Genomic DNA, 27,881 nt, shown 5'->3' with positions numbered 1-27,881 from the left:
TCTAGTGTTAGGATTCCGGGCTTTCACTGCCTGGGGCCAGGGACCTATCCCTGGTCAGGGAACTAAGATCCTGCAAGCCATACTGTGTTTCCCCACCCCCTCCAAAAAAAGGTGTGTGTGTGAATTTTATGAACATTTGACCAGCTCTTTTAGCTGTCTTCAGCAGGAGGTCGTGTCCAAAATATCTAGACTGCCTTTACTGTAAGAAATGTCCTGGTTTGCTTCTCTCTTTTTTTGGCCTTGCTGCAAGACTTGCAGGATCTTAGTCTTCCAATCAGGGATTGAACCCCATCCCAGCAGCAAAAGTGCTCAGTCCTAACCACTGGACTGCCAGGAAATTCCCCTGGTTGCCTTTTAAACTATTAAACTACCAGTGTGGAGGATACATCAGAGAGTACAAGAGTGGTTTTGGGGAGGCTAGTTATGTTCATCTATGTGGAAGATGCTGTAGGCTTCGACAGGATATTGGGAGTAGAGCTGGAAAGAGGACAGATTTTGAGAGCTACTTTGGATGTTGACATGATGGACTTTGTTTTTTATTGTGTTTGGCATGATTAACTGAATGGGTAATAGATTCCCAGTCTCAGAGATAGTTGTCTGAGAGGAAGAACAATTTGGGAACAGATCAGCAGTTTGGTTTTGGGTATATATATTTGATGAGGCTTTGGGCTGTCCGAGAGAGAATGTTTCATGCTGCTGCTACTGCTAAGTCTCTTCAGTCGTGTCCGACTCTGTGTGACCCCATGGACTGCAGCCTACCAGGCTACTCCGTCCATGGGATTCCCCGGGCAACAGTACTGGAGTGGGGTGCCATTGCCTTGACCCGAATGTTCCATGGGCAACTGCATATTTGGGTCTGGAGTTCAGGCAGTGATATATAAAATTGCAAGTCTTCAACAGAAAGACTTTGACCTTTGATCCTGTGGTTTTCTTTAATGGAAATATTTTAAATATAATTTTTGCCAACATTGATTTTTTCTTGGGTTGATAAAACATTTTTTTTAACAAATTGTATTAAAGCAAATAATTTTGCTGAAAAAGTTTAAATACAGCACAAACTGTTTATTTTTTGCATTTAAAGTTTATTTTTCAAAAATTATTTTATCACTGCTTTTCAATTTAACTTTATTCAATTTAATTTAAAAATAAAATCAGTTTCTCCATGAGTCAGTTTGCATTTCCTCTTGCAACTGTTATTTCTGTGAAGTCCAGACTTCTGGATCAGGTTTTGCAGCTAAGTTCTGTCAAGAAGATTTGAATTTTTCAACCTTTTAAAGCCAAACATTTTGCCAGTGCAGGTTCAGCTGCTGTCAGTTTTATTTGGTGGTATTCAGTGGAAGGGGCTTCCCTGGTAGTTCAGTAGGTAAAGAATCTGCCTGCAACGCAGGAGACCTGGCTTCAATCCCTGGGTTGGGAAGATCCCCAGGAGGAGGGCAAGGCAACCCACTCCAGTATTCTTGCCTGGAGAATCCCATGGACAGAGGAGCTTGGCGGGCTACAGTCCCTGAGGTCCCAAAGAGTCGGACACGACTGATGGACTAAGCAAAGCACAGCATTCAGTGGACAAGTGATAGTTTGTCTCTGTTTCTTAGGGAATCCAGGAGAAATTTTTGAGCAGTTATGTGATCGAGAGAAATGGAGAGCAAGATAACAGAATAGTTGAGGAATATCAGGACATGGGGAGAGAGGGAAAGAAAACAGGAGAAAGGACAGAGTGGGGGCAGAAAGAGACGGGGAGGGAGAGATGGAGGATGAGGGGGGCGGGGAGAGGATGCAGGGTACAACAGATCAGAATACCCTTGGGGTTTAAACAGGGAAGGTGAAAAATGCCCTCCTGTCACTCTCTGCATGTTACTGAAGCTCTGAGGTTCAGATCCTCTGGAGAGAGAACTGGGTTCAAAGTCAAGGCTGGTGGGACTACCAGATGTGAAAGCAGGTCCAGGAGGATGAGGAGCCGGCAAGACCCGCACGCAGAGAGAGAGAGAGAGAGAGAGAGAAAGCTGGCGCGGACTCCACCTGTCCACTGGGTTCAGCGAGGAGCAGGTCCCGCCCGGGTCTGGCTGCACCCAGGTGCGCATGCGCTGCCCTGCCCGCCAGAGCAGCGGGTTGGGGAGGTGCGGTGATCGTGGAGAGTCTCAGTGATAGGGAACCCCGCTCAGCTGACCTGATGGAAAGACGTGGGGCGGGGAGTGCTTTGTTGTGCTGCAGGGAGAGGCCCCTGGGAGTACGGGGTCTGCCTGTTCCTCAACTCCAGGGGCTTCGGATCTCCTGACTGTTCCTGAGCCCAGCCTGAGGGTCAGCCTGCAGAGACTGGACTGAAGCAAGGAAGCAGGAGCGCGCGCCTCCGGGATTCTACCTGCTCTTTGATCCAGGCTGGTGGCGCGGGTCTGCGTTCATAAGGCTGAGCTGTCCTCACCAGGCCGGCCCCTAGGTGCTGCTGCCCTGCCCTGAGCCACCTGGGACACTCCCCACGATGGTTAATTCTTCATCTAGTGCTCTCAGTTCCATAGCCCATAATCTGCAAGATGACCAGGTCTAGCGAATAAAACACAGCACTCCTAGGCAAATTGGAAATTCAGGTAAACAGTGAGTTATCTGTTATACCACTTTTTAATATGAAAAAAATTATTTGTTACTCTGAAACATTGAAATTTAACTGGGGGCTTCAGTGTTTTGTCTGACAGCCTTGGCCCTGGCCCAGCTCTCCTCTCCTTTCCATCCTCACCCCGACTCAAGCCCACCTGAACTACTGTAGCCCCCTCCAGTCCTCTGCAGCTGCTTCTACTCCTGCCCCTCCCTGGGCCTTGTTCCACACCAGTCTCCAGCTTACAAGGCCAACACACATCTCTGATCTTGCCACCTAAAATTCTGCCCCAGGGACTGCAAACTCAAAACCCATAAACAGGTTTGGTGGTGGTGGTGGTGGTGGTGGTGTTTTCCATCAGAACGTTTCACTATAAAGACTGGATTTCTGGCTTCTCTTTTTTTTAAAGGTGACTACAGCAGCCTGAGCCCAGATTTCAAACTTTGGCTCCATCACAGGGAGCTAAGAGTGCCTTTCCATTTTAGAAAGGCCCTAGTCTGCACATCCCCTGAGTCTTCTGGGCCACATTCATCTCCTTAACCTGCCCTTGTTCCACCTCAGCTTTTGACCACTGGCCTGCTAAGGTCAGATACCTCAGCTTGACATTCAAGACTTTTCCAACTCAGGGGACATGTCCTCTATCCCACCTTCTTTCTCTGTCCATTCCTTTTCTTACCTTCTTCTCCCCATAGTTGGCTCCTTAGCATATCCCATAATTCTGGCCACACTGTGCCTGCATCTCTCTGCCTAACAGGTGGTCCTCCTTCCTGTGGTCACATCCTGCTCATTCATCCAGGCCCAGGCCACAGGGACAGCCTCCCTGAGACTTTCTGTCATCTCTGCTTTAAAGGGTGCTCTCTGCTTTTCTTCTCTGGCCATCTACGAAACCATTTATGTTCATTACAAGCTTCTTTCTCAGTACACACACACACACACACAAACATCCCCATGGTTAAGCATCCACTCTGTAGATGTCAGGGAAACAAAAGAAAAATGACCTTCGAGAGCTCCCAGGTGAGTGTGATGGAGCTCACGGGCAGGGCTGAGAACAGATCCTCCTATAGATGAAACATTCAGCTGCTTCTAACTTGAAAGAGGAATTTTCCAGCCTGAAGAAACAACCAGGAAACTCAGGAAACTAAGTCTAAGGGGGTGGCCCATCTGGAGCCCTTCGGAACACCTTCCTGTCAAAGTTGGGAGGTGCTGGGAGGGAGTGGAGCCAGATGTGAGCTCAAAAACCAAGCTCAAGATTTGACTCTAGCATAAGTAATTGAAGACCAATGAGCTTTTAAAGCAAATAAATTAAGTAATGATTTACTAGAGTTACTAGAATGTGAAACCCATGAGGGGCAGGGATTCTGGTCTGTTTCACTTTTCAGAAGGCTGATAATTACTGAATAAATAATGCATGAATGAGTGAATGAATGGATGTGTTGCACAAAGGTTATTCTGGCAGCAGTGAGAGGACCAACAGGAGTGGGCGAGTCCTGGAAGAGAAGTCAGGAGGTGTGGGAATACAGGGTCCCAGGTGAGGGTCTGCATAGAGAGCGGGGACTGAGTGAAGGGCTGGTGAGACCACCTCTAAGGTGACTTATCGCTTTACTCCGATGGTTGGGTCCTCACATTTGCAGTAACTCTGCACAGTGTCTGGCCCAGAGTGGCTGCTCAAGAACCATTTGTTGAACTTTCAGCAAAAGAATTTTCTAGGTCTACCCAAAGATGGGACCACCTGCCCTTCACTCTAGCAGTATTGTGGCTGGTCTGGAATTTCCTCCTCCAAAAACTGGTCATTCTTACAGTGTTTCTTCCCAGTTTACTTAGAGCATTTGCAGACATTGCCTCATTTGATCCTTATCACAATCCTGAGACGTAGGAGCCATTAGCTCCATTTCACAGATGCAGAGACAGAGGCCAAGAGAGGCTGTGTGACTTCACCAGGGCAAAACGTGGGAGAGATGGAATTCAGTCCCAGGTTTGCCAGTGTGCACGTCCAGGCTTCTTTCATCATTTCGGTAGAAAGATGTGAGTAGCAAATGTGAAAAGGCACAAGACAGCCTGTGGATTCAGTGCTAGGCTTAACTTGCTCAGTTATGTCCAACTCTTTGCAATCGTCTGGACTGTAGCCCTCCAGGCTCTTCTGTCCATTGATTCTCCAGGGAAGAATACTTGAGTGGGTAGCCATTTCCTTCTCCAGGGGATCTTCCTGACCCAGGGGGTGAACCCGAGTCTCCTGCATTGCATGCAAATTCCTTACCGTCTGAACCACCAGGAAAGCCCCTATGGATTCAGTGCTAAGTGGGTATTAATAGTCACAGTTTGTGTTCATTGAAGGCTTCCTGTGTGCCCGGTACTGCTCCAAGCAGGTAACACATGTCCCTCATTTATTCTTCAAACGCTCTTTGCATTGGGTCTGTCATTCTCCCCATATTACAGACGTGGCAAAGTATAAGAGGCAGAGAAGGGCTCACACTGCCAGGAAAGGCCTTAGGAAGAGGTAAGCATGTGGGTGGCGGAGGAGGAAGGCATTCTTGGAGGGAGGCCTGGCTTGAGTAAAAAAGGTGTGGAGGATTGGACAGAAGAGAGCAGACTTCTATCAAAAGAGGAGGGGAGGCTGAGGGAGCTTGTTAACATGGCCTGTCTGCTCTCCAGAAGAAAGCAGACCTGCCTGATTGAGGTCTGGCCACAGTAGGGCCTAGGACAGGAACCGGGGTGATGGGCATGCCCTCCACAGTGATGAGGAGGACACAGGAGAGGTAGAGATGGCTGCTGGTCAGGATACTACAGACCCAGTCCTGATGAGGGATGTTGAAACAGTAGACATTGAGAAAGAGGGAGAATGCTTTCCCAAGGAAGGGTGGATGGGATAGGTCAGCAGCCACCTCTGAGTGTCACATGCAGTTTTAGGTGGCACATTTTTAGATGCCTGTAGACCAAACATTGGCCTTCCCTGGTGGTGCAATGGTAAAGAACCTGCCTGCCAATGCAGGAGACACAGTTTCAATCCCCAGGTCAGGAAGATTCCCTAGAGAAGGAAATGGCAACCCACTCCCAGGGATTTCCCAGGATTCTTGCCTGGGAAATCCCATGGACAGAAGAGCCTCACGGGCTACAGTCCATGGTGTTGCAAAAGTGTTAGACATGACTTAGCAACTACAGACAGAAATTGCATACTGGTGCCCATGGGTTTTTGTTTTGCCTGCACAGTATTGACACGTACAGTATTTTGTTTTAATTAATTACCAATTTTAAAAAATGAGGACATTTCAAATACAAATCCAGATTTCCTATTTCTCTTGGAAATTGAGAGATCTGGCAAAACTGGGGCCGCACTTCTGAGTGGTGACAACTGGCTGAAACGGAAATGGTTGTTTCCAGTAACCAGGGCAGCCACTCTCTTTGCTGCAGTCGCCACCACTCCCTATTGTGCTCCACCCATCTCACCCTCTGATGTCACTGCCTTTTGGCGCCCATAAGCACTGTCTGCAACACCTGATTTGGATAAACTGGAGCATGTCTGGAGGAGAGGCCAGACCAGTTAGTGACTTGAAATATGTAATAGGAAGACTGGCTGGAGTGATGGGGGATATTTACCCTCTGGAGTCGTGATGATAGCTTTAATGCTCAAAGGACTAAGGTACAGACAGAGGAGGGAAGTCTGTCCTGTGACAACCCAGAAAAAAATTGGGAACAGTGAAAACCTATCTGTGGGAAGCACGGGGAGGCAATTTTCAGCTCAACCTAAGGCTGCTTTTCAACATCATAACTGTTTCAAGATGTAACAGGCAATGTCCGGAAGTGACCAACTCCCTGGTGTGGAGGTGGATCAGGCTGAGCCTGGGCAACAGTTTGGCCCCGGCCGTTCAGAGGGAATCCAAGTGTTGCGTGGGCAGCTGAATCGCATGCCCTTCATGGTTTCTTCAGCCCTTCAGGGCTAGATTCTGTGCCCATAGGCTGGATGCCAAGGTGAGGGAGAGGGAAGAGCTAAACTGGTTCCTGTGTGGCTGATCTGGAAGCCTGAATGCAGCGGCTGCTGCTGCTGCTGGGAGAAGTGGGGAATTTAAGATGCAGTTGAGTGGCAGGAGAGGCAGGATCGTATGTTTTCTGTGGTGCAGCATGAAAGTCTTTGGGTCAGACCTGTTGGATCCGTAAGAGAGGCATGTTGGATGACCTCCAGGGACCCTGCCTGCTGAGGCCACCTGATGCCCTGATGGGAACCTGGACAGTCAGGCTCTGTCCAAGAGGGACAGGGTAGGGGGTGGAATGCCTGGTGTGGGGGGCTCCTGGAGACAGCTGCTGTAAATGTACTTCCTAAACGGGAAAGGGAGCTGTGATGTTGTGATTTAAAAATGATAAATATATAGTCTTCTTGCTTCCGGCACAGAGCTCCTTGGAAAACCCTTGAAATTTCCTCAGTGATAAGAGCAACCTAAGGTGTCTTTAATTATGTTAATGAGGTGACTTTTGGACCCACTTAAAAATGAGGACTGTGGTGTTGGAGAAGACTCTTGAGAGTCCCTTGGACTGCAAGGAGATCAAACCAGTGATTCCTAAATGAAATCAACCCTAAATATTCACTGGAAGGACTGATGCTGAAGCTGAAACTCCAATACTTTGGCCATCTGATGCAAAGAGTGGACTCACTGGAAAAGACCCTGATGCTGGGAAAGATTGAGGGCAGGAGGAGAAGGGGATGACAGAGGACAAGATGGTTGGATGGCATCACCGACTCAATGGACGTGACTTTGAGCAAACTCTGGGAGATAATGAAGGACAGGGAAGCCTGGAGTACTGCAGGCCACGGGGTCACAAAGAGTCTTACATGACTGAGCGACTGAAAAACAACAACAAAAGGATGAGGACTGTTTGCCTGGAGAATCAACCAGGTGATTAGAGGCTTGGAACTTTCAGTCTCACCCCCTGACCTCTGGAAGGGGGAGAGGGATTGGAGGTTCAATCAGTTGCACTGGTCAGTGATTTCATCCATCATGCCTTAATAGTGAAGCCTCCATAAAACCCAAAAGGGTAGAGTTTGGAGAGCTCCTGGGCTGGTGAACACTTGGAGACTGGGGACAGTGTCCTGCTCAGAGACAGTGTGAAAGCCCCAAGCTCCTTCCCCATACTTTGCTCTGTGCATCTCTTCTATCTGGCTGTTCCTGAGTTAAATCCTTTTCAAACCTAATAAATGTTTTCTCTGAGTTCTGTGGCCCATAATCAAACCCAAGGAGAGGATCTTGGGACTCTCTGATATAGCCAGAAGTGAAACCAAGCACCTCCAAAACCAAATTCTCCTGCTGAGTTTATGATTAACTTTTCTCTCCAAAACTTGATTCCCATTCTTGTCCCACCCCTGATTCTGATAGTGAAAGCTCAACTTCTCTGTGCACTGATGCCAAATAAAATCTCAGAGACAGAGTTTTGGGTGAAGTAGAAAAGGATAGCTTTACTGCTTTGCCTGGCAAAGGGGGACATAGCAGGCTAATGCCCTCAAGACCAAGTGTCCCAACTTGAGGAAGATAGTGACAGGTTTTATAGTAAAAGTAGGGTGTGATCAGCTCGTGAACATTCTTCTGATGGGCTGGTGGTGAGATAAGTGGGAGTCAACATCATCAACTTTCAGGTCCAACTGTCTGGGGTCCACATACTTGTGGGCAGCATAACATCATTAATCATTAACTTCTCCCACCTGGAGGGGGTTTCAGTATCTGCAAAATAGCTCAAAGATATTATGTATCCATTGATGGGGAAACAGGACCTTGCCCAAAGGCTGCTCTTGACTGTTTGTCCCTGGTCTCCCATTCCCTCCCTTCCCTAATTAAAAACTGCTTGAATCTGCTCATTGGAACTCAGGGAAGGTCATGAAGGCTGAATGAAAACTGTTTCCTATAATCAAAGAAATGGGGGATACAGAAAGACCTTGTGCCCAGGAGCCCCACTGGGACCTGCAGGGTATCACTTCCTTCAGGATTGAGTAGGATCAAAGAAAAGGTAGGATCAAAACTAAGCAGGACCCTCCAGGGTACAAAAATCACTCTGTTCCTCTGTTTCTTATTTGTAGAAAAAGGCTTTGGTCTCCTTAGGTTTCCCTGAGTTCCAAAGAACAGACTCAAACAGTTACTAATTAGGGAAGTGAGAGAATGCAGAAACAAAGGAAAAACTGTCAAACAAGAAAAGTAAACATAGCTAAAACAACTGTTCAGCCCCAAAGCATAGTCCTAGCTCCTCTTCAAAGGATATACATAACAAACTGACACATATCTTTGACTGTTCTGCAGAAACTAAGACCACCACCAACACCCACCCACACACACACACCCAGGTGGAAGGATGGGACCATCTGCTGACCCCAGACTGGTTGGAACCAGAAGATTGATGATGAAGATTCTGGAAACATCACCTTGTTACCTCATCACCAACCAATCAGAAGAAAGTCCGTGAACTGATACCTTCTTCAGTGCAGCTTTACATCTTCTCAGAAAGAACACTAAATAAGTCAGGGGTACATTTTTCAAGGTTTTTTAAAAAGCCGGACCAGCACATACACAAGAAGTCAGTATGGCCTTAGCATCTGGAAAGGGAGTCTTAGCGTTGAAGGCGTACCAGAATTGACGTCCCAGAACGGGAGGCATTTAATCTTTATTTTTAACATGAACAATTCTTTATTTCTGGTCAATGTGCCCCTTTCTTTAATAGTTAAAGCAGATGTACAATGTATGTTTGATAAGCCACAAACAGGTTGTTCCAGTTAGCATAAAATTCAAGTTAACTCATGTATAAGCCAGCATGACTTCCTCATACCTCAATATGTGAGCATTTCTTTTGTCAATTGCATGGTGATGTGGGGGAAAAAAAAAAAAAACCCACATGTTGGAATCAGGGTGCAGAATCAAAGGAGCATACACTTCTCTGAGTTCACCTTTTTGTTACAGGAAGGGGGACCCCTTTCAGGGCCTGAGAGTGGGCTCTTGTCTAACACTTGGAAATGAATGGTCTGAGAAGACACGCATGTTGACAAGAGACTTTATTGTGAAAGAGTGCCTGGGAGAGAGAAGCAGGGTAAGTGAACCCAGGAGCACTGCTCTGCCACGTGACTCACAGTCTTGGGTTTTATGGTGTTGGGGTTAGTTTCCAGGTTGTCTCTGGCCAGATGTTTTGACTTGGGGTCCTTCCTGGTGGCACATGCAGAACAGAACCAGAATTTCCCATATCACAAGGCAGAATGGTCATCACAAGTCATAGCACAGAACACAAAGTATAAAACAAATAGGCAAAGCTATCCTAATCACACTCCCTTAAAGACAAGATTGCAGTCTCTAAGAAAATCTTCTACTTCCATGGTCACAGGACTTTAGATCCAAACACTGACAGAGTAAATTGAAATATCTCGGGTCTTCAAAGATTTCAAAGGAAGGAAAGGAGGCCAGGTTAACTAAGAGGGGAAGGACAAGGGGCCAAAGGGTGGCTTTACAGACGTCTCCTGCTGCCTGCAGATGCTCAGGCATTATGGAACTTTTCCCTGGGCTTCCAGAAAAGGAGGACAGGAACTTGGCCCAACCAGAAACTAGAAACCAGGTGCCAAACACTAGATGGGAATTCAAGTTTTCTGCCCTCTGGAAGAGATCAGGCTCCAACCCTCAGATCAGGCTGAGGCCCTTCAACCAGACTCCTGTGTCCGGAACCAGAATAGAAGAAAAAAGGGTAGGATAGGAGGGGTTGAAAAGAGCAAAGGGAGAGGGAAGAAGGGGAAAGAGATCAACAAAGTCTCTTGTTCCTTACCCAGTCATGTCACTCTGGCCTGCTGTCTGTGTAAGAAGAACAGAGACAAAAGGATCCCAGTTGTGGCTGCTGGGCCTAGTCCGTCAGCAGGTGAACTGGTCCCCAAGCACCCTGAGTGGTCAGGATGTCAGTCATAACAAAGAAGAGGTCCCACTTGAGTTGCCATTTGTTGCAGGAAGGGGCCTTGAGTGGACTCTTGTCCAACACTTGGAAATGAATTGTCTGAGGAGACACACGGGCTGACAAAGCAAGAGACTTTACCAAGACAAGACATATGGATGGAGAGGAGGAGGGTAACGGAACCGAGGAGAACTGCTCTGCCGTGTGGCTTGCAGTCTCAGGTTTTATGTTAATGGGGTTAGTTTCCAGGTTGTCTCTGACAAATCGTTCCTACTCAGGGTCCTTCCTGGAGATGTGTGTATTACTCAACCAAGATGGATTTCAGCGAGAATTCTGGGAGGTTGGTAGGACATAAGGACTGGCATCTCCTCTCATTTCTTCCTCCCTCCTTCTGACCGTCCCTGAATTCTTCCAGTTAGTGGTAGTTTGGTAGTTCTGCATCCGACCTCCTAAGATAACTCATGCAGGTGGTTACTATAGGCCTGGCCAGGGCAGGCAGTTTTGATCAGTGCTTGCCTAATGTTTTTATATAGTTTTGATTTCTTAATCATGAAAATATTTTACATATTCAAAAAGCAAAGTTAAACAGAAAAAAACATTTTTTTAAAGAAGCAAACCTTAAACAGAAAGCAGATAGAAATTACAGCCAATTACATATAACCAACCACACTCGCTTATGTAACTTTAAATCCAATAATGGGACATTTTCTAAGACTAAAAAGAAGTGACCAGAACCCTGATCTTTGCTTGGGAGGCTTGTTGAAAGGGGGAATTGGGGGTGGTATCTCTGAAAGGGTTCTCTATCTGTGTAGGATACCGATATCTGGGTAGATATTATCTTGAGATTTTTAAAGGAATGTTATTTGCTTGAGCTCTCTAGGACTGTTTACAGCAAAGCAAACGTTTTAATAAGTGGATGCACACCAAATGACATAGCATCTAGGGTTGCCTCAGGTTGTGAAAACAGCGCCTACCCCACCTCCACCCCCAAGGTGGTTGCAGGTGCCTGAGTGGAAAGCACCCCCTGCAGGACAATATTTGCGGAGCTCTTGTCTCCCCAACACCCTCTTGTGTGTATTATTTAGGTTGGTGCAAAAGTAATTGTGGTTTTGAATCATTGAAATTTGCCGTTTGATATTGGAATATGTTATTTTTTAAAGTTTATTTATTTTTTATTGAAGGATAATTGCTTTACAGAATTTTGTTGTTTTTCTGTCAAACCTCAATGTAAATCAGCCATAGGTATACATATATCCCCTCCCTCCTGAACCCCCCTCCCATTTCCCTTCCCATCCCACCTCTCCAGGTTTACACAGAGCCCCTCTTTGAGTTTCCTGAGCCATACAGCAAATTCCTGTCAGCCATTGATTTTACACATGATAATGTAAGTTTCCATGTTTCTCTTTCCATACATCTCACCCTCTCCTCCCCTCTCCCCATGTCCATAAGTCTATTCTCTATGTCTGTTTTTCCATTGCTGCCCTGTAAATAAATTCTTCAGTACCATTCTTCTAGATTCCGTATATATGCATGAGAATACTATATTTATCTTTCTCTTTCTGACTTACTTCACTCTGTATAATAGGTTCTGGGTTCATCTACCTCATTAGAACTGACTCAAAGGCGTTCCTTTTTAAAGCTGAGTAATATTCCATTGTGTATATGTACCACAACTTTATCCATTCATTTTTCGATGGATATCTAGGTTGCTTTCATGTTCTAGCTATTGTAAATAGTGCTGCAATGAACAATGGAATACATGTGTCTTTTTCAATTTTGTTTTCCTCAGGGTGGGAAATGCCTAGGAGTGGGAGTGCTGGGTCATATGGTGGTTTTATTCTTAGTTTTTTAAGGAATCTCCATAGTATCTTCCATAGTGGCTGTATCAATTTACATTCCCACCAACAGTGCAAGAGTGTTCCCTTTTTTCCACACCCTCTCCAGTATTTATTGTTTGTAGACTTTTTGATGATGGCCATTCTGACCAATGTGAGGTGATATCTCATTGTAGTTTTGATTTGCATTTCTCTAACAATGAGCAATATTGAGCATCTTTTCATGTGTGTATTAACCATCTGTATGTCTTCTTTGGAGAAATGTCTGTTTAGGTCTTTTCCCCACTTTTTGATTGGGTTATTTGTTTTTCTGGTATTGAGTTGTATGAGCTACTTGTATATTTTGGAAATTAATCCTTTGTCAGTTGTTTCATTTGCTATTGTTTTCTCCCATTCTGAGGGTTGTCTTTTCATGTTGCTTATAGTGTCCTTTCCTGTGCAAAAGTTTTTAAGTTTAATCAGGTCCCACTTGTTTTGCACTTGTTTCCATTACTCTAGGAGGTGGTTCATAGAGGATTTTCTTTTGATTTATGTCATCAAGTGTTCTACCTATGTTTTCCTCTAAGAGTTTTATAGTTTTATAGTTTCTGGTCTTACATTTAGGTCTTTAATCCATTTTGAGTTTATCTTTGTGAATGGTGTTAGGAAAGGTTCTAATTTCATTCTTTTACATGTAGCATTCCAGTTTTCCCAACACCACTTATTGAAGATGCTGTCTTTGCTCCATTGTATATTCTTACCTCTTTTGTCAAAAATAAGGTACCCATAGGTACATTGGTTTATTTCTGGGCTTTCTATCTTGTTTCATTGGGTTATATTTCTATTTTGTGCCAGTACCATACTGTCTTGATGACTGTAGTTTTGTAGTATAATCTGAAGTCAGGAAGGTTGATTCCTCTAGCTCCATTCTTCTTTCTCAGACTGCTTTGGCTATTCGGGGTCTTTTGTGTTTCCATATGAACTGTGAAATTTTTTGTTCTAGTTCTGTGAAAAATGTCATTGGTAATTTGATAGGGATCACACTGAATCTATAGATTGTGTTTGGTAATATAATCATTTCCACAATATTGAGTCTTCCTACCCAGGGACATGGAATAGCTCTCCATCTGTTTATGACATCTTTGATTTCTTTCATTAGTGTCTTATAATTTTCTGTGTACAGTTCTTTTGTCTCCTTAGGTAAGTTTATTCCTAGATATTTAATTCTTTTTGTTGCAGTGGTGAATGGGATTGATTCCTTAATTTCTCTTTCTGATTTTCCATTGTTAGTATATAGAAATGCAAGTGATTTCTGTGTATTGATTTTGTATCCTGCAACTTTGCTGAATTCACTGATTAGCTCTAGTGATTTTCTGATACTATATTTAGGGTTTTCTATGTACAGTATCTTGTCATCTGCAAACAGTGAGAGCTTTATTTCTTTTCCAATCTGGATTCCTTTTATTTCTTTTTTCTTCTCTGATTGCTATAGCTAGGACTTCCAGAACTATGTTGAATAATAGTGGTGAAAGTGGACACCCTTGTCTTATTCCTGATCTTAGGGGGAATGGTTTCAGTTTTTCACCATTGAGAATAATGTTTTAGTTCAGTTCAGTTCAGTTCAGTCACTCAGTCGTGTCTGACTCTTTGTGACCCCATGAACAGCAGCACACCAGGCCTCTCTGTCCATCCCCAATTCCCGGAGTCCACCCAAACCCATGTCCATTGAGTCGGTGATGCCATCCAACCATCTCATCCTCTGTCGTCCCCTTCTCCTCCTGCCCTCAAACTTTCCCAGCATCAAGGTCTTTTCAGATGAGTCAGCTCTTTGCATTAGGTGGCCAAAGTATTGGAGTTTCAACTTCAACATCAGTCCTTCCAATGAACACCCAGGACTGATCTCCTTCAGAATGGACTGGTTGGATCTCCTTGCAGTCCAGGGGACTCTCAAGAGTCTTCTCCAACACCACAGTTCAAAAGCATCAATTCTTCCATGCTCAGCTTTCTTTATAGTCCAACTCTCACATCCATACATGACCACTGGAAAAACCATAGCCTTGACTAGACGGATTTTTGTTGACAAAATAATGTCTCTGCTTTTTAATATGCTGTCTAGGTTGGTCATAACTTTCCTTCCAAGGAGTAAGCGTCTTTTAATTTCATGGTTGCAGTCACCATCTGCAGTGATTTTGGAGCCCACAAAAATAAAGTCAGCCATTGTTTCCACTGTTTCCCCATCTATTTGCCATAAAGTGATGGGACCGGATGCCATGATCTTCGTTTTCTGAATGTTGAGCTTTAAGCCAACATTTTCACTCTCCTCTTTCACTTTCATCAAGAGGCTCTTTAGTTCTTCTTCACTTTCTGCCGTAAGGATGGTATCATCTGCATTTCTGAGGTTATTGATATTTCTCCTGGCAATCTTGATTCCAGCTTGTGCTTCCTCCAGCCCAGCGTTTCTCATGATGTACTCTGCATAGAAGTTAAATAAGCAGGGTGACAATATACAGCCTTGACGAACTCCTTTTCCTATTTGGAACCAGTCTGTTGTTCCATGTCCAGTTCTAACTGTCGCTTCCTGACCTGCATACAGGTTTCTCAAGAGGCAGGTCAGGTGGTCTGGTATTCCCATCTCTTTCAGAATTTTCCACAGTTTATTGTGATCCACACAGTCAAAGGCTTTGGCATAGTCAGTAAAGCAAAATTAGATGTTTTTCTGGAACTCTCTTGCTTTTTTGATGATCCAGCGGCTGTTGGCAATTTGATCTCTGGTTCCTCTGCCTTTTCTAAAACTAGCTTGAATATCTGGAAGTTCATAGTTCATGTATTGGCTTATCATATATGGCCTTTGCTATGTTGAGGTAGGTTCCTTCTATGCCCATTTTTTAAAGAGTTTTAATCATAAATGGGTGCTGAATTTTGTCGAAGGCTTTTTCTGCATCTATTGAGATTATCATGTGGTTTTTATCTTTCAATTTGTTAGTATGATATATCACATTGATTGATTTGTATATATCGAAGAATCCTTATATCCCTGGAATAAACCCAACTTGATCATGGTGTATGAGCTATTTGATGTGTTGCTGAATTCTGTTTGCTAAAATTTTGTTGAGAATTTTTGCATGTATGTTCATCAGTGATATTGGCTTTTTAGTTTTCTTTTTTTGTGTTGTCTTTGTCTGGTTTTGGATCAGGGTGATGGTGGCCTTGCAGAATGAGTTTGGAAGTGTTCCTTTCTCTGAAATTTTTTGAAAGAGTTTTAGAAGGATTAGGCATTAGGTTTTCTCTAAAAGTTTGATAGAATTCTCCTGTGAAGTGATCTGGCCCTGGAATTTTGTTTTTGGGAGATTTTTTGATCACAGCTTCAATTTCAGGGCTTGTAATTGGGTTGTTCATAATTTCTATTTCTTCCTGATTCATTCTGGGAAGATTGTACTTTTCTAAGAATCTGTCCATTTCTTCCAGGTTATCCATTTTATTGCCATATTGTTGTTCATAATAGTCTCTTATAATCCTGTGTATTTCTGCATTGTCTGTTGTAACCTCTCCTTTTTCATTTCTAATTTTGTTGATTTGATTCTTCTCTCTTTTTTTCATGATGAGTCTGGCTAAAGGTTTGTCAATTTTGTTATCTTCTCAAAGAACCAGTTTTTAGTTTTATTAATCTTTACTACTGTTTCTTTCATTTCTTTCTATGATCACCTTTATGATTTCTTTCCTTCTAATAATTTTGGGGGTTTTTTTGTTCTTTTTCCTGTTGTTTTAGGTATAAAGTTAGATTGTCTGATGTTTTTCTTGTTTCTTGAGGTAGGATTGTATTGCCATAAACTTCCCTCTTAGAACTGCTTTTGCTGCAACCATAGTTGTCGTGTTTTCATTGTCATTTGTTTCTAGAAATTTTTTTATTTCCCTTTTTATTTCTTCAGTAACCTGTTGGTTATTTAGAAACTCATTGTTTAATCTCCATGTGTTTGTGTTTCTTACAGTTTTTTTCTTGTAGTTGATATCTAGTCTCTTAGCATTGTGCTTGGAGAAGATGCTTGATACAATATCAATTTTATTAAATTTACTGAGGTTTGATTTGTGACCCAAGATGTGGTCTATCCTGGAGAATGTTCCATGTGCACTTGAGAAGAAGGTGTCTTCTGCATTTGTATGGAATGTCCTGAAGATATCAATGAGACCCATCTCATCTAATGTATCATTTAAGACCTTGTGTTTCCTTATTAATTTTTCTGTTTTGATGATCTGTCCATTGGTGTAAGTGGGGTATTAAAGTCTCCTACTATTATTATGTTCCTGTCAATTTCTCCTTTTATGTCTATTGAGGTGCTCCTATGTTTGATGCATCAGATCAGATCAGTCGCTCAGTCGTGTCCGACTCTCATAGATATCTATAATTGTTATGTCTTCCTCTTGGATTGATCCTTTGATCATTATGTAGTGTCCTTCCTTATCTCTTAAAATATTCTTTAAAGTCTATTTTGTCTGATATGAGGATTGCTACTCCAGCTTTCTTTTGCTTTCCGCTTGCATGGAATATACTTTTCCAACCTCTCACTTTCAGTCTGTATGTGTCTTTAGGTCTGAAGTGGGTTTCTTGTAGACAGCATATAAATGGGTCTTGATTTTGTATCCATTTAGCCAGTCTGTGCCTTTTGGTTGGATCATTTAATCCATTTACATTTAAAGTAAGTATTGATATATATATGTTCCTTTTGCCATTTTCTTAATTGTTTGGGGTTGCTTTTGTAGATCTTTTTCCTTCTCTTGTATTTCTTGACTATATAAGTGCCTTTAACATTTGTTGTAAAGCTGCTTTTGTGGTACAGAATTCTCTTAACTTCTGCTTGTCTGAAAAGCTTTTTATTTCTCCATCAATTGTGAATGAGATCCTCGTTGGGTACAGTAATCTTGGTTGTAGATTTTTCCTTTTCAGCACCTTAAATATATCCTGCCATTCCCTTCTGGCGTGCAGAGTTTCTGCTGAAAAATTAGCTGTTAAACGTATGGGGTTTCCCTTGTATGTTACTTGTTGCTTTTCCCTTGCTGCTTTTAATATTCTTTCTCTGTGTTTAGTCTTTATTAGTTTGATTAGTATGTGTCTTGGCGTGTTTCTCCTTATGTTTATCCTGTATGGGACTCTTTGTGCCTCTTGGATTTGATTGATTATTTTCTTTTCCATGTTGGGGAAATTTTCAACTATAATCTCTTCAAAAAATTTCTCATACCCTTTCTTTTTATCTTCCTCTTCTGGGGCCCCTATAATTCAAGTGTTGGTGTGTTTGATATGTCCCAGAGGTCCCTGAGACTATCCTCAGTTCTTTTCATTCTTTTTACTTTATTCTGCTCTTCAAAAGTTATTTCTACCATTTTATCTTCCAGCTCACTGATTCATTCTTCTGCTTCAGATATTCTGCTATTGATTCCTTTCAGAGTACTTTTAATTTCAGTAGTTGTGTTTTTTGTCCGTGTATGTTTATTCTTTAATTCTTCTAGGTCTTTGTTAATTGATTCTTGCATTTTCTCCATTTTGTTTTCAAGGTTTTTGATTATCTTTACTATCATTATTCTGAATTCTTTTTCAGGTAATTTGCCTATTTCTTCTTTATTTATTTGGACATCTGTGTTTCTAATTTGTTCCTTCATTTGTGTAGTATTTCTCCACCTTTTCATTATTTTTTTTAAACTTATTGTATTTGAGGTCTCCTTTTCCCAGGCTTCAAGGTTGAATTCTTCCTTTTAGTTTTTGCCCTCCTAAGTTTGGTCCAGTAGTTTGTGTAAACTTCATATAGGGTGAGATTTGTGTGGAGTTTTTTGTTTGTTTTTCCTCTGATTGGCAAGCCTGAGTGAGGTGGTAATCCTGTCTGCTGATGATTGGGTTTGTATTTTTGTTTTGCTTGTTGTTTAGATAAGGCATCCTGCACAGGGTGCTACTGGTAGTTGCCTGATGCCAGGTCTTGTATTCAAGTGATTTCCTTTATGTGAGTTCTCACTATTTGATACTCCCTAAGGTTAGTTCTGGAGAAGGCAATGGCACCCCACTCCAGTACTTTTGCCTGGAAAATCCCATGGACGGAGGAGCCTGGTGGGCTGCAGTCCATGGGGTCGCTAGAGTCGGATACGACTGAGCGACTTCACTTTCACTTTTCACTTTCATGCATTGGAGAAGGAAATGGCAACCCACTCCAGTGTTCTTGCCTGGAGAATCCCAGGGACGGGGAAGCCTGGTGGGCTGCCATCTATGGGGTCGCACAGAGTCGGACACAACTGAAGCAACTTAGCAGCAGCAGCAAGGTTAGTTCTCTGGAAGTCTAGGGTCTTGGAGTCAGTGCTCCCACTCCAAAGGCTCAGGGCTTGATCTCTGGTCAGGAACGAAGATTCCACAAGTGGTTTGTATGGCATTAAATGAGCTTAAAACAAATACCCAAAAGTGAGAAACCAAAGATGAACCCCAGACAAATGGAGGTTACAGAATCAGGCAAATAATAATTAAAATAATTGAGTATACACATATTCATATACACCCATAAGCAAAGTCAAAACAGTCCAACAAAAATAAAGTACAACAGATTGACTTGGAGAACAAAAGAAACCAAAAATTATATCTACCAGTTAAGAACAAAACTAACTAAAGCACAAACTGGAAAACAAAACTAAAGCAAGGTGCCAATTGTGGAATAAAGCAATGAAAATAAAACTAACAAATATGTTGAGAGGAAAGGAAAGAAAGAATAGATAAGCAAGGTTAAATAGAGGTATATAAAGAAAATTTATATACATTAAAGATTACCTGCAAGGGGAAAATATCAGTAGGAAAAGCAAACAAAGGAATAAATGTAGAAAAAATAATAATAGGTTTAAAAAATTAAAAAGAAAAAAAAAGGTAAACTCCACAGAACTTCAAAGTCCAACATAGAGGCAGAGGTTTATAACAACAATACAAAATATGACAAGGAAAAAAAAAAACCTCAAAAACTTAATTATATTTCATAGTGCCAATAAAATTGACAACTACAATGGGGGGCTGGGAGGGGGAAAAAAGAAAAAAAATCCAGAAGAATCTAGAGAACAAGTCAAAACATAGGAATAATAAATGTTTTTCTTGAGTCACTGCTGTCAGAGTCCTTTCCCTCGCTGGGAGTCACAGTCCACCTCACCTCCCTAGGATGCCTTCCAACACTGTGCTGATCTCTGGACCTGTTGTGGGGGCAGCTCAGATTCTATTCTGGTCCTACTCCTGTGTGTTCTTGCTTCCAACGTCCACAGCTGTCATAGCTAGTGCCTTTTCTTTTGTGGGAGCTCTCAATGGCCTTTTATATATTCCATAGCACAGAGTCTGCCTAGTTGATCCTGTGGATTTAATCTGCAGCTTGTGCAGCTGTTGGGAAGGTTTGGGGTCTTTGTCCTTAGCCACACTGCCCCTGGGTTTCAGTTGTGGTTTTATTTCCACCTCTGTGTGTGGGTTGTCCACTGGGGTTTGCTCCTGAGGCTGCCCTGGACGACTTGGGTTTGGCCCTGTGAGGGCCAGGTGTGGAAGTGGTGCAGTTGCTTGGGTTGCAGGGGTTCTGGCAACACCAGGTACTCAAGGGAGTTGGCGGCTAGGGCAGCAGGAAATACAGTGCTCTAGAAGGGTATGGCAACCAGTATTGGCCAATGTTCTCCAGTGTTCCTGCCTGGAGAATCCCCCTGACAGAGAAGCCTGGCAGGCCGAAGTCTACAGGGTCAGAAAGAGTTGGACACGACTGAAGTGACCCTGCGTGCATAGATGCAAGAATTTTTTTTTTTGGCCTGTGGAAGCTCTGCCCCTGTGAGAGTAGAGCATGAAGGTGGTGCAGCTGCCTGTCTTGCGAGGACCCTGGTGGCACCAAGTGTGCAGGGACACAGACTACACAGACTGCCTCTGCCACAGGAGTTATGGTCCTCTCAGAGTCTTTTTTCGAGGCTTCTTTAGCTGGCGATCAGAAGGCCTCTTTGGCCAGTCTTTCTCCATAGTTCCACCTGTTTAGGCACTTAGAGGGCTCCCTTGCCTGGGATCCTTCTCTGTTGTTCAGCACATCAGGCACATAGAGGGGCTCCCCCTGGCTGGGGTCCTACTCTGGATCGGCTCATCAGGCACTTAAAGGGGCACCCTGGGTGGGGTCCAGCTCTGTAGTCCAGTGTGTCTGACATTTGATGGGCCAGCCTCTCTATTGTTCAGCTGCTGATCCTGGCATTTGGGGCGAGAGAGGCTTCAGTGATGGCTCCACCCCCTATGCATGACTCAACAGTATCCCCTTGCTTCCATCCCTGCCCGCTTTCCTTCACAGACATTTCCCACCACAATCTCCTCCCTCACATCCCTTCAATCCGTCTCTCTGCAGTCAACAACAGCCCTCACCCTGGGATTGCGCCTCAATTGCTAAACTCCAGCTCCTAGCCACTGCACTTTCCAGGGGACCCTCATCCCTGTCCAGGGTATGTATGGCTGTGGCAAGGACTGTCTGATTCTCATTCCATTTAGGCTGCCACAGATCAGTTGTTTCACTCTCAGCCTTAAGTGTTTCTCCTCTGACTCAGACAGTTGCCCTGACGGGGGGATCAGACCCCTGCTTCAGTTCCCCCACCCGCCAAGGGCAGGTCCAGTCTACTAACAGTCCTGTTTTTCTCCTTAGTTTCTTCATCCTACTGGGTTTTGTGTGGTTCTATATATTCTTTTCCACTGGTCAGGCACTCCTGTTTTCTCTCAGCTGGTGCTCTGCATGCACTTCTGTGTCTGAAGGTGTATTCCTGACGTATCCGTGGAGAGAGATGTACTCCACGTCCACCTCCTCGTCCGCCATCTTTAAATCTCCCCTGGAATGCATTCTTAAGTAAGTGTGGTTATATTATGCATCATTTTAATTCATATTTCTTGCTTGATGTTTTTTTGCTAACGACATTACTTGCTGTTTATTTTATGTTTATTTTAGACTATAGGAATAATGTTAGACAAGATGCAAATTTGAGTGATTTTTTAAGTTCAAGTTCAAAAATGGGTCATAAAGCAGAGGAGACAACTCACAACAGCAACAATGCATTTGGCCCAGGAACTGCTAATGAAATATACAGTGCAGTGGTGGCCCAAGAAGTTCTGCAAAGGAGACGAGAGCCTTGAAGATGAGGAGCACAGTGGCTGGCCATTGGAAGTTGATAGTGACCAACTAAGATGATCATTGAAGCTGATCCTGTTACAACTACACAAAAAGATGCCAAAGAACTCAACGTCGACCATTCTACGGTTTTTTGGCATTTGAAGCAAATTGGAAAGGTGAAAAAGCTTGATAAAGTGAAGGCCTAATGAGCTGACCACAAATCAAAAAAAAAATGATCATTTTGAAGTGTCATCTCTTATTTTATGCAACAACAATGAACCATTTCTCAATGGGATTGTGACATTGAAACAAGAAGTAAATTTGCACAATCAGCTCAGTGGTTGGACCGAGAAGACGCTCCAAAGCACTTCCCAAAGCCAAACTTTGCACCAAAAAAAAAGGATCATGGTCACTGATTGGTGATCTGCTGCCTGTCTAATCCATTACAGCTTTCTGAATCCCAGCATAACCATTACATCTAAGAAGTATGCTCAGCAAATTGATGAGATGTACCAAAAACTGCAACATCTGCAACCAGCACTGATCAACAGAAAGGGCCCAATTCTTCTCCATGACAATGCCCAACTGCACATCACACAACCAATGCTTCAAAAGTTGAACAAATTGGGCTATGAAGTTTTGCCTCATCTGTCATATTCACCTGATCTCTCACCAACTGACTACCACTTCTTCAAGCATCTTGACAACTTTTTGCAGGGAAAACTCTTCCACAACCAGCTGCTGCTGCTGCTAAGTTGCGTCAGTCATATCCAACTCTGTGCGACCCCATAGACGGCAGCCCACCAGGCTCCTCCATCCCTGGGATTCTCCAGGCAAGAAAACTGGAGTGAGTTGCCAGTGTCTTCTCCGTCTACAACTAGCAGGATGCAGAAAATGCTTTCCAAGAGTTTGTTGAATCCTGAAGCCTGGAGTTTTATGCTACAGGAATAAACAAACTTATTTCTCATTAGCAAAAATGTGTTGATTGGAATAGTTTCTATTTTGATTAATAAAGCTGTGTTTGAGCCTAGTTATGATTTAAAATTCACGGTCTGAAACCAACGAAGCAGAGACATCACTTTGCCAACAAAGGTCTGTATAGTCAAAGCTATGGTTTTTCCAGTAGTCATGTATGCATGTGATGTGAGAGTTGGACCATAAAGAAGGCTGAGAGCTGAAGACCTGATGGTTTCGAATTGTGGTGGAGAAAACTCTTGAGAGTCACTTAGACTGAAAAATCAAACCAATCAATCCTAAAGGAAATCAACCCTGAACATTCATTGGAAGGACTGATGCTGGAGCTCCAATACTTTTGCCACCTGATATGAAGAGCCAACTCATTGGAAAAGACCCTGATACTGGGAAAGATTGAGGGCAAGAAGAGAAGGGGGTGACAGAGGATGAGATGGTTGAATGGCATCACTGACTCAATGGACATGAGTTTGAGCAAACTGCTTGTGACTTGAACCCATAGGTGTGGAAATCCAACCCAGCCAAAACTCAGTCTTCCAACTAAGATCATAGACCTGGTTTCAGGACCTAATGAAGCTTAGGTTCTTGATGTCTCATTACAGAAAGAATTCAGTGAGAGACAAAGTGATAGGTAAGAAGTGGATTTATTCAGAGAGAAACACTCCACAGACAAGAGTGTGGGTCATTGCCGAGGGCAAGTGCTGCCTCAAAATGTGGTGTGGTTAGCTTTTATGGGCTGGGTAATTTCATAGGCTAATGAGTAGGCCAGCATAAATCTGGTGTGCTGCAGTCCATGGGGACACAAAGAGTCGGATATGACTGAGCAACTGAACAACAAAGACAAGTGGAAGGATTATTCCAACTATTTGGGGGAAGGGGTGGAGATTTCCAGGAATTGGACCACCACTTACTTTTTGGTCAATCTTAGAACTGTCATGGTGCCTCTGGGTGTGTCCTTTAGCTTGCTGATTGAGGATCAGGGTCTAGTCAGAAGTTGACTTGTCTGCCATCTTGGACCCATTTGATTCTAATCGGTTGTATCTTCAGGCTATGTCATTCTTTCAAAAGTTGTGCCTTACCCCCTTCCCTCCTATTTCGCCTTTAATGGGAAGAGACTAAGTTAGGGGCCACTCTGTTTCTTGAGGGGCAAGGGAACCACCCTCATCACCAAATGGTCCTGACAGAAAGAGAAAGTGAAGTGAAAGTGAAAGTTGCTCAGTCATGTCCAACTCTCTGCAATCCCATGGACTATATGGTCCATGGAATTCTCCAGGCCAGAATACTGGAGTGGGTAGCCTTTCCCTTCTCCAGGGGAATCTTCCCAACCCAGGGATAGAACCCAGGTCTCCTGCATTGAAGGTGGATTCTTTACCAGCTGAGCCGCCAGGGAAGCCCTACAGAAAAGGAACAGGAACAGATAAAACTGAAGCTAAAATAAACAGCCTTAGTAGACCCTGGAATGTGGAATATGGAGGTTCCTGGCTTGGCTAAAGAAATCCAGCCAAGAATTACCAAGTAAAAAGTGTTCTGGAGTGTCTAAATATAAGGTACAAATTTTTTATACCTGGGAAAAATCCTCAAAAATGTTTGTAACTTGATTACCAAAATGGGAGGCTGCTGGTCCAACTAAATTAGTCATAACTGATATTTGGGCTTCCCTTGTGGCTCAGCTGTTAAAGAATCCACCTGCAATGTGGATGATCTGGGTTTGATCCCTGGGTTGGGGAGATCCTCTGGAGAAGGAAAAGACTCCCCACTCTAGTATTCTGGCCTGGAAAATTCCATAGACTTGTATAGTCCATGGGGTCGCAAACAGTTGGAACTGACTGAGTGACTTTCACTTTCAAGAATTTTGCAGGGAGTCCTTCTGCCCTAAACTAAATGAGGAAAAGTAAAACATTCCAACACAGGTAAATAGGTACGTCAGCCCTTGAATATCATTCCGGTAGCCATGCAATTCTTTGAAAAAGAAAAAAATTTTTGAAAAAAAAAACACAAAACTGTCCTTGTTTTTCAAATCTAGTCTTTTTTTTTTTTTTCAAATCTAGTCTTTATAGGACCAGAGGTGTGGCTCCTTAAATAATCCAAAGCCCACCAATCCTTTTACCATTCCCCAAACCTTCCCTGTTTATCTTAAGAGGCTTGTAAATATTAAACAAAGGGGAAACAAACCAGTCAATCCTAAAGGAAATCAGTCCTGAATATCCATTGGAAGGACTGATACTGAAGCTGAAGCTCCAGTACTTTGGCCACCTGATGTGAAAAACTGACTCACTGGAAAAGACCCTGATGCTGGGAAGGATTGAAGGCAGGAGGAGAAGGGGACAACAGAGGATGAGATGGTTGGATGGCATCACCGACTCAATGGATATAAGTTTGAGTAAGCTCCAGGAGTTGGTGATGGACAGGGAAGCATGGTGTGCTGTAATTCATGGGGTCGCAAAGAGTCCTACACAACAGAGTGACTGAAATGAGCTAAACTGAACTGCAAAGAAACTTGCCTGTACCTTTGAAATGCAAATGTCCTTTCTGGTCTTATCAGGAACCTTATCTCTGCCTTCTTTCTAAAGTGCAAATTTTGAAGAGGATAAATAATTTAGAACTTGACTTGTCAAGGATAAATAGAAATCCTAAGTGTCTTTTCTGCAAACATTAGTAAAAAGTTTATCCATCTAGTCAAGTGAGCTTGATTTTTTTCCATCTGCCAGAAATCCAATTTTAATCCAGCCTCTAAACTAATAAGTTTTACATTGCTGTACCTGACTCAGGGCTGAAATTTTGAAATGGGAGCTATGAGGCCACAGTATTTGTGTGTTCCTATGTATCTGTATATGTGTTGTAGTTGAATAGTGTTGGCAAAAATTAATTGGTAAAAGAACTCAATCGTTCTGGTTCAAGATGGTGAAGTAGAAAGACATGACTCATCTCCTCCTGCAAGAACACCAAAATTACAACTAGCTATTGAATAACCATTGACAGGAGGATGCTGGAACCCACCAAAAAAAGATATCCTATGTCCAAAGACAAAGAAGAAGCCAAAGCGAGATGGTAGGAGGGGCCTAAAATAGAATAAAATCAAATCCCATACCCTCCTGGTGGGTGACCCACAAACTGAAGAAGAATAATACCAAAGAAATTCCACTTTTGTGAAGGTTCTGAACCACACATCAGGCTTCCCAGCTGGAGGATCTGACCAAGGAACTGGGAATACCCAGGGAATCTGGCCTTGAAGGCCAGCAGGATTTGATTACAGGACATCCACAGGACTGGGGGAAACAGAGACTCAGTCTTGGAGGGCACAAGCAAAATCTTGCATGTACCAAGAGCCAGAGAAAAGGCTCAGTGACCCTATAGGCAATTGACCCAAAACTACCAACTTGTGTTGGAGGGTCTCCTGTGGAGGTGTGGGTCAGCAGGGGCTCACCACAGGGATGGGGGCACTGGCAGCATCAGGTCGTGAAGGTTCCCTTTGGCATAAGCCCTCTTGGAGTTCACCATTAACCCTAGTATAGAGCCTGTACACCCCAGGGCTGGGTCACCTCAGGCCAAACAACTACCAGGGAGGGAGTGCAACCCCACCCATCAGCAGATAATTAGGTTAAAGATTTACTGAGCAAGGCCTTGCCCACCAGAGCAAGACCAAGTTTTTCCCATGCCAGTCCCTCCCATCAGGAAGCTTACACAAGGCTCCTAGCCTCATCCATCAGAGGGCAGATAGAAGAAGCACAGTCCCACAGTCCTAAACAAAAATGTATTACAGAAATTCAATCATGATGAGAAACCAGAAAGTTATATCCCATATGAAGGGACAAGATAAAACCCCAGAAAAGCAACTAAATGAAGTGGAGATAGGCAAACTTCCAGAAAAAAAAGAGTTCAGAAAAACGATAGTGAAGATGATCCAGGATCTCAGGAAAACAATGGAGAAGATGCAAGAAAAGGCTACCAAACACCTAGAAGAATTGAACTAACAAACAGAGATGTATAATACACTGGAGGTGGTGGTTTAGTCGCTAAGTTATTTCTGACTCTTGTGACCCCACGGACTGGGAACCTACCCAGCTCCTCTGTCCATGGGATTCTCCAGGCAAGAATACTGGAGTGGGTTGCCATTTCCTTCTCCAGGAGAACCCAGGTCTCCTGCATTGCAGGCAGATTCTTTACTGACTGAGCTACAAGGGAAGCCCGTATAATACACTAGAAGGAATCAATAGCACAGTAACTGAGACAGAAGCACAGATAAATGACCTGGAGGACGGAATGGTGGAAATCACTGCCACAGAACAGAATATAGAAAAAAGAATGAAGAGAAGTGAAGACAGTCTAAGAGACCTCTGGGACAACATTAAAGGCACTAACATTAGCATTATAGGGGTCCCAGAAGGAGAAGAGAGAGTGAAAGAACCTGAGAAGATATTTGAAGAGCTAATACCTGAAAACTTCCATAACATGGAAATGGAAATAGTCAACCAAGTCCAGGAAGCACAGAGTCCCAGGCAGGATGAACCCAAGGAGGAACACACTGAGACACATAGTAATCAAACTGACAAAAATTAAAGACAAAGATAAAACATTAAAAGCAACAAGGGAAAAACAACAAATAGCATACAAGTGATCTCCCATCAGACTATCTGCTGATTTCTCAACAGAAACTCTACAAACCAGAAGGGAGTGGCATGATATATTTAAAGTGATGAAAGGGAAGAACCTACAACCAAGAACACTCTACCTCTCCTTCAGATTTGATGAGAAATCAAGAGCTTTACAGACAAGCAAAAGTTAAGGGAATTCAGCACCACCAAACCAGCTTTACAACAAATGCTAAAGGAATTTCTCTAGGCAGGAAACACAAGAGAAGGAAAAGACCTACAGAAAATAATCCCAAACCAATTTAGAAAATGGTAATAGGATCATACATATCAATAATAACCTTAAATACAAATGGATTAAATGCACCAACCAAAATACACAGACTGGCTGGGTGATGAAAACATGTGCATGCATGCACTTCCACTTACCACATCACTCTGCTTGACCTCCCCAACTGCATGTAATTATTTTATATCATTGTTAATCATGTTTCCATTATGACTTGCAATTGTAATTATCTTTTAGTTTTTGTCTGGCTATTGATTGTGAAAACTGATAAACATCTTTCACTATTGGGATTATGTAACTATTACTCGCTTAACACCATTATATTATGATTGGCCAATGGAAAATAATAGAATTCTTTATTACCAAAACTGCCATTTAGTAGAAAAACCTGTATTTTTAAAATCCAGATGAATATCAGAATTATCTTGGAATTTTTTGAAAAGTACAAATGCTCAGATATTGCTTTTTTTCTCCAAAGTTTCACATATGTTTCTAATGAGCAGCCATGTTTAAAAACAACTGGACTATATGATTATCTTTTACTTTTATCTAGTTTGTTTCACTTTTTCTATTTCATATTCAGTGCTCCCATTTCATTTAGTTTGTGTTTTCTAATTTCTCCACCAT

General features: G+C 43.0%; 1 long non-coding RNA gene across 3 annotated transcripts in view; it reads left to right on the top strand.

Moving 5' to 3' along the window:
• The window catches only part of LOC133251099 (uncharacterized), a 75,013-nt gene that overhangs the window by 18,173 nt on the left and 28,959 nt on the right, over positions 1-27,881 (top strand). For all 3 annotated transcript variants that reach the window (XR_009737515.1, XR_009737513.1, XR_009737514.1), the window contains exon 2: positions 9,511-9,637. This is a non-coding gene — a long non-coding RNA (uncharacterized LOC133251099). The remainder of the gene's footprint in view (positions 1-9,510; positions 9,638-27,881) is intronic.

This window comes from Bos javanicus, chromosome 7 (genome assembly GCF_032452875.1).
Source record: "Bos javanicus breed banteng chromosome 7, ARS-OSU_banteng_1.0, whole genome shotgun sequence".
NCBI lineage: Eukaryota > Metazoa > Chordata > Mammalia > Artiodactyla > Bovidae > Bos > Bos javanicus.
Note: the sequence above shows the minus strand (reverse complement) of the source record. Positions and strands in the feature narration are given on the sequence as shown.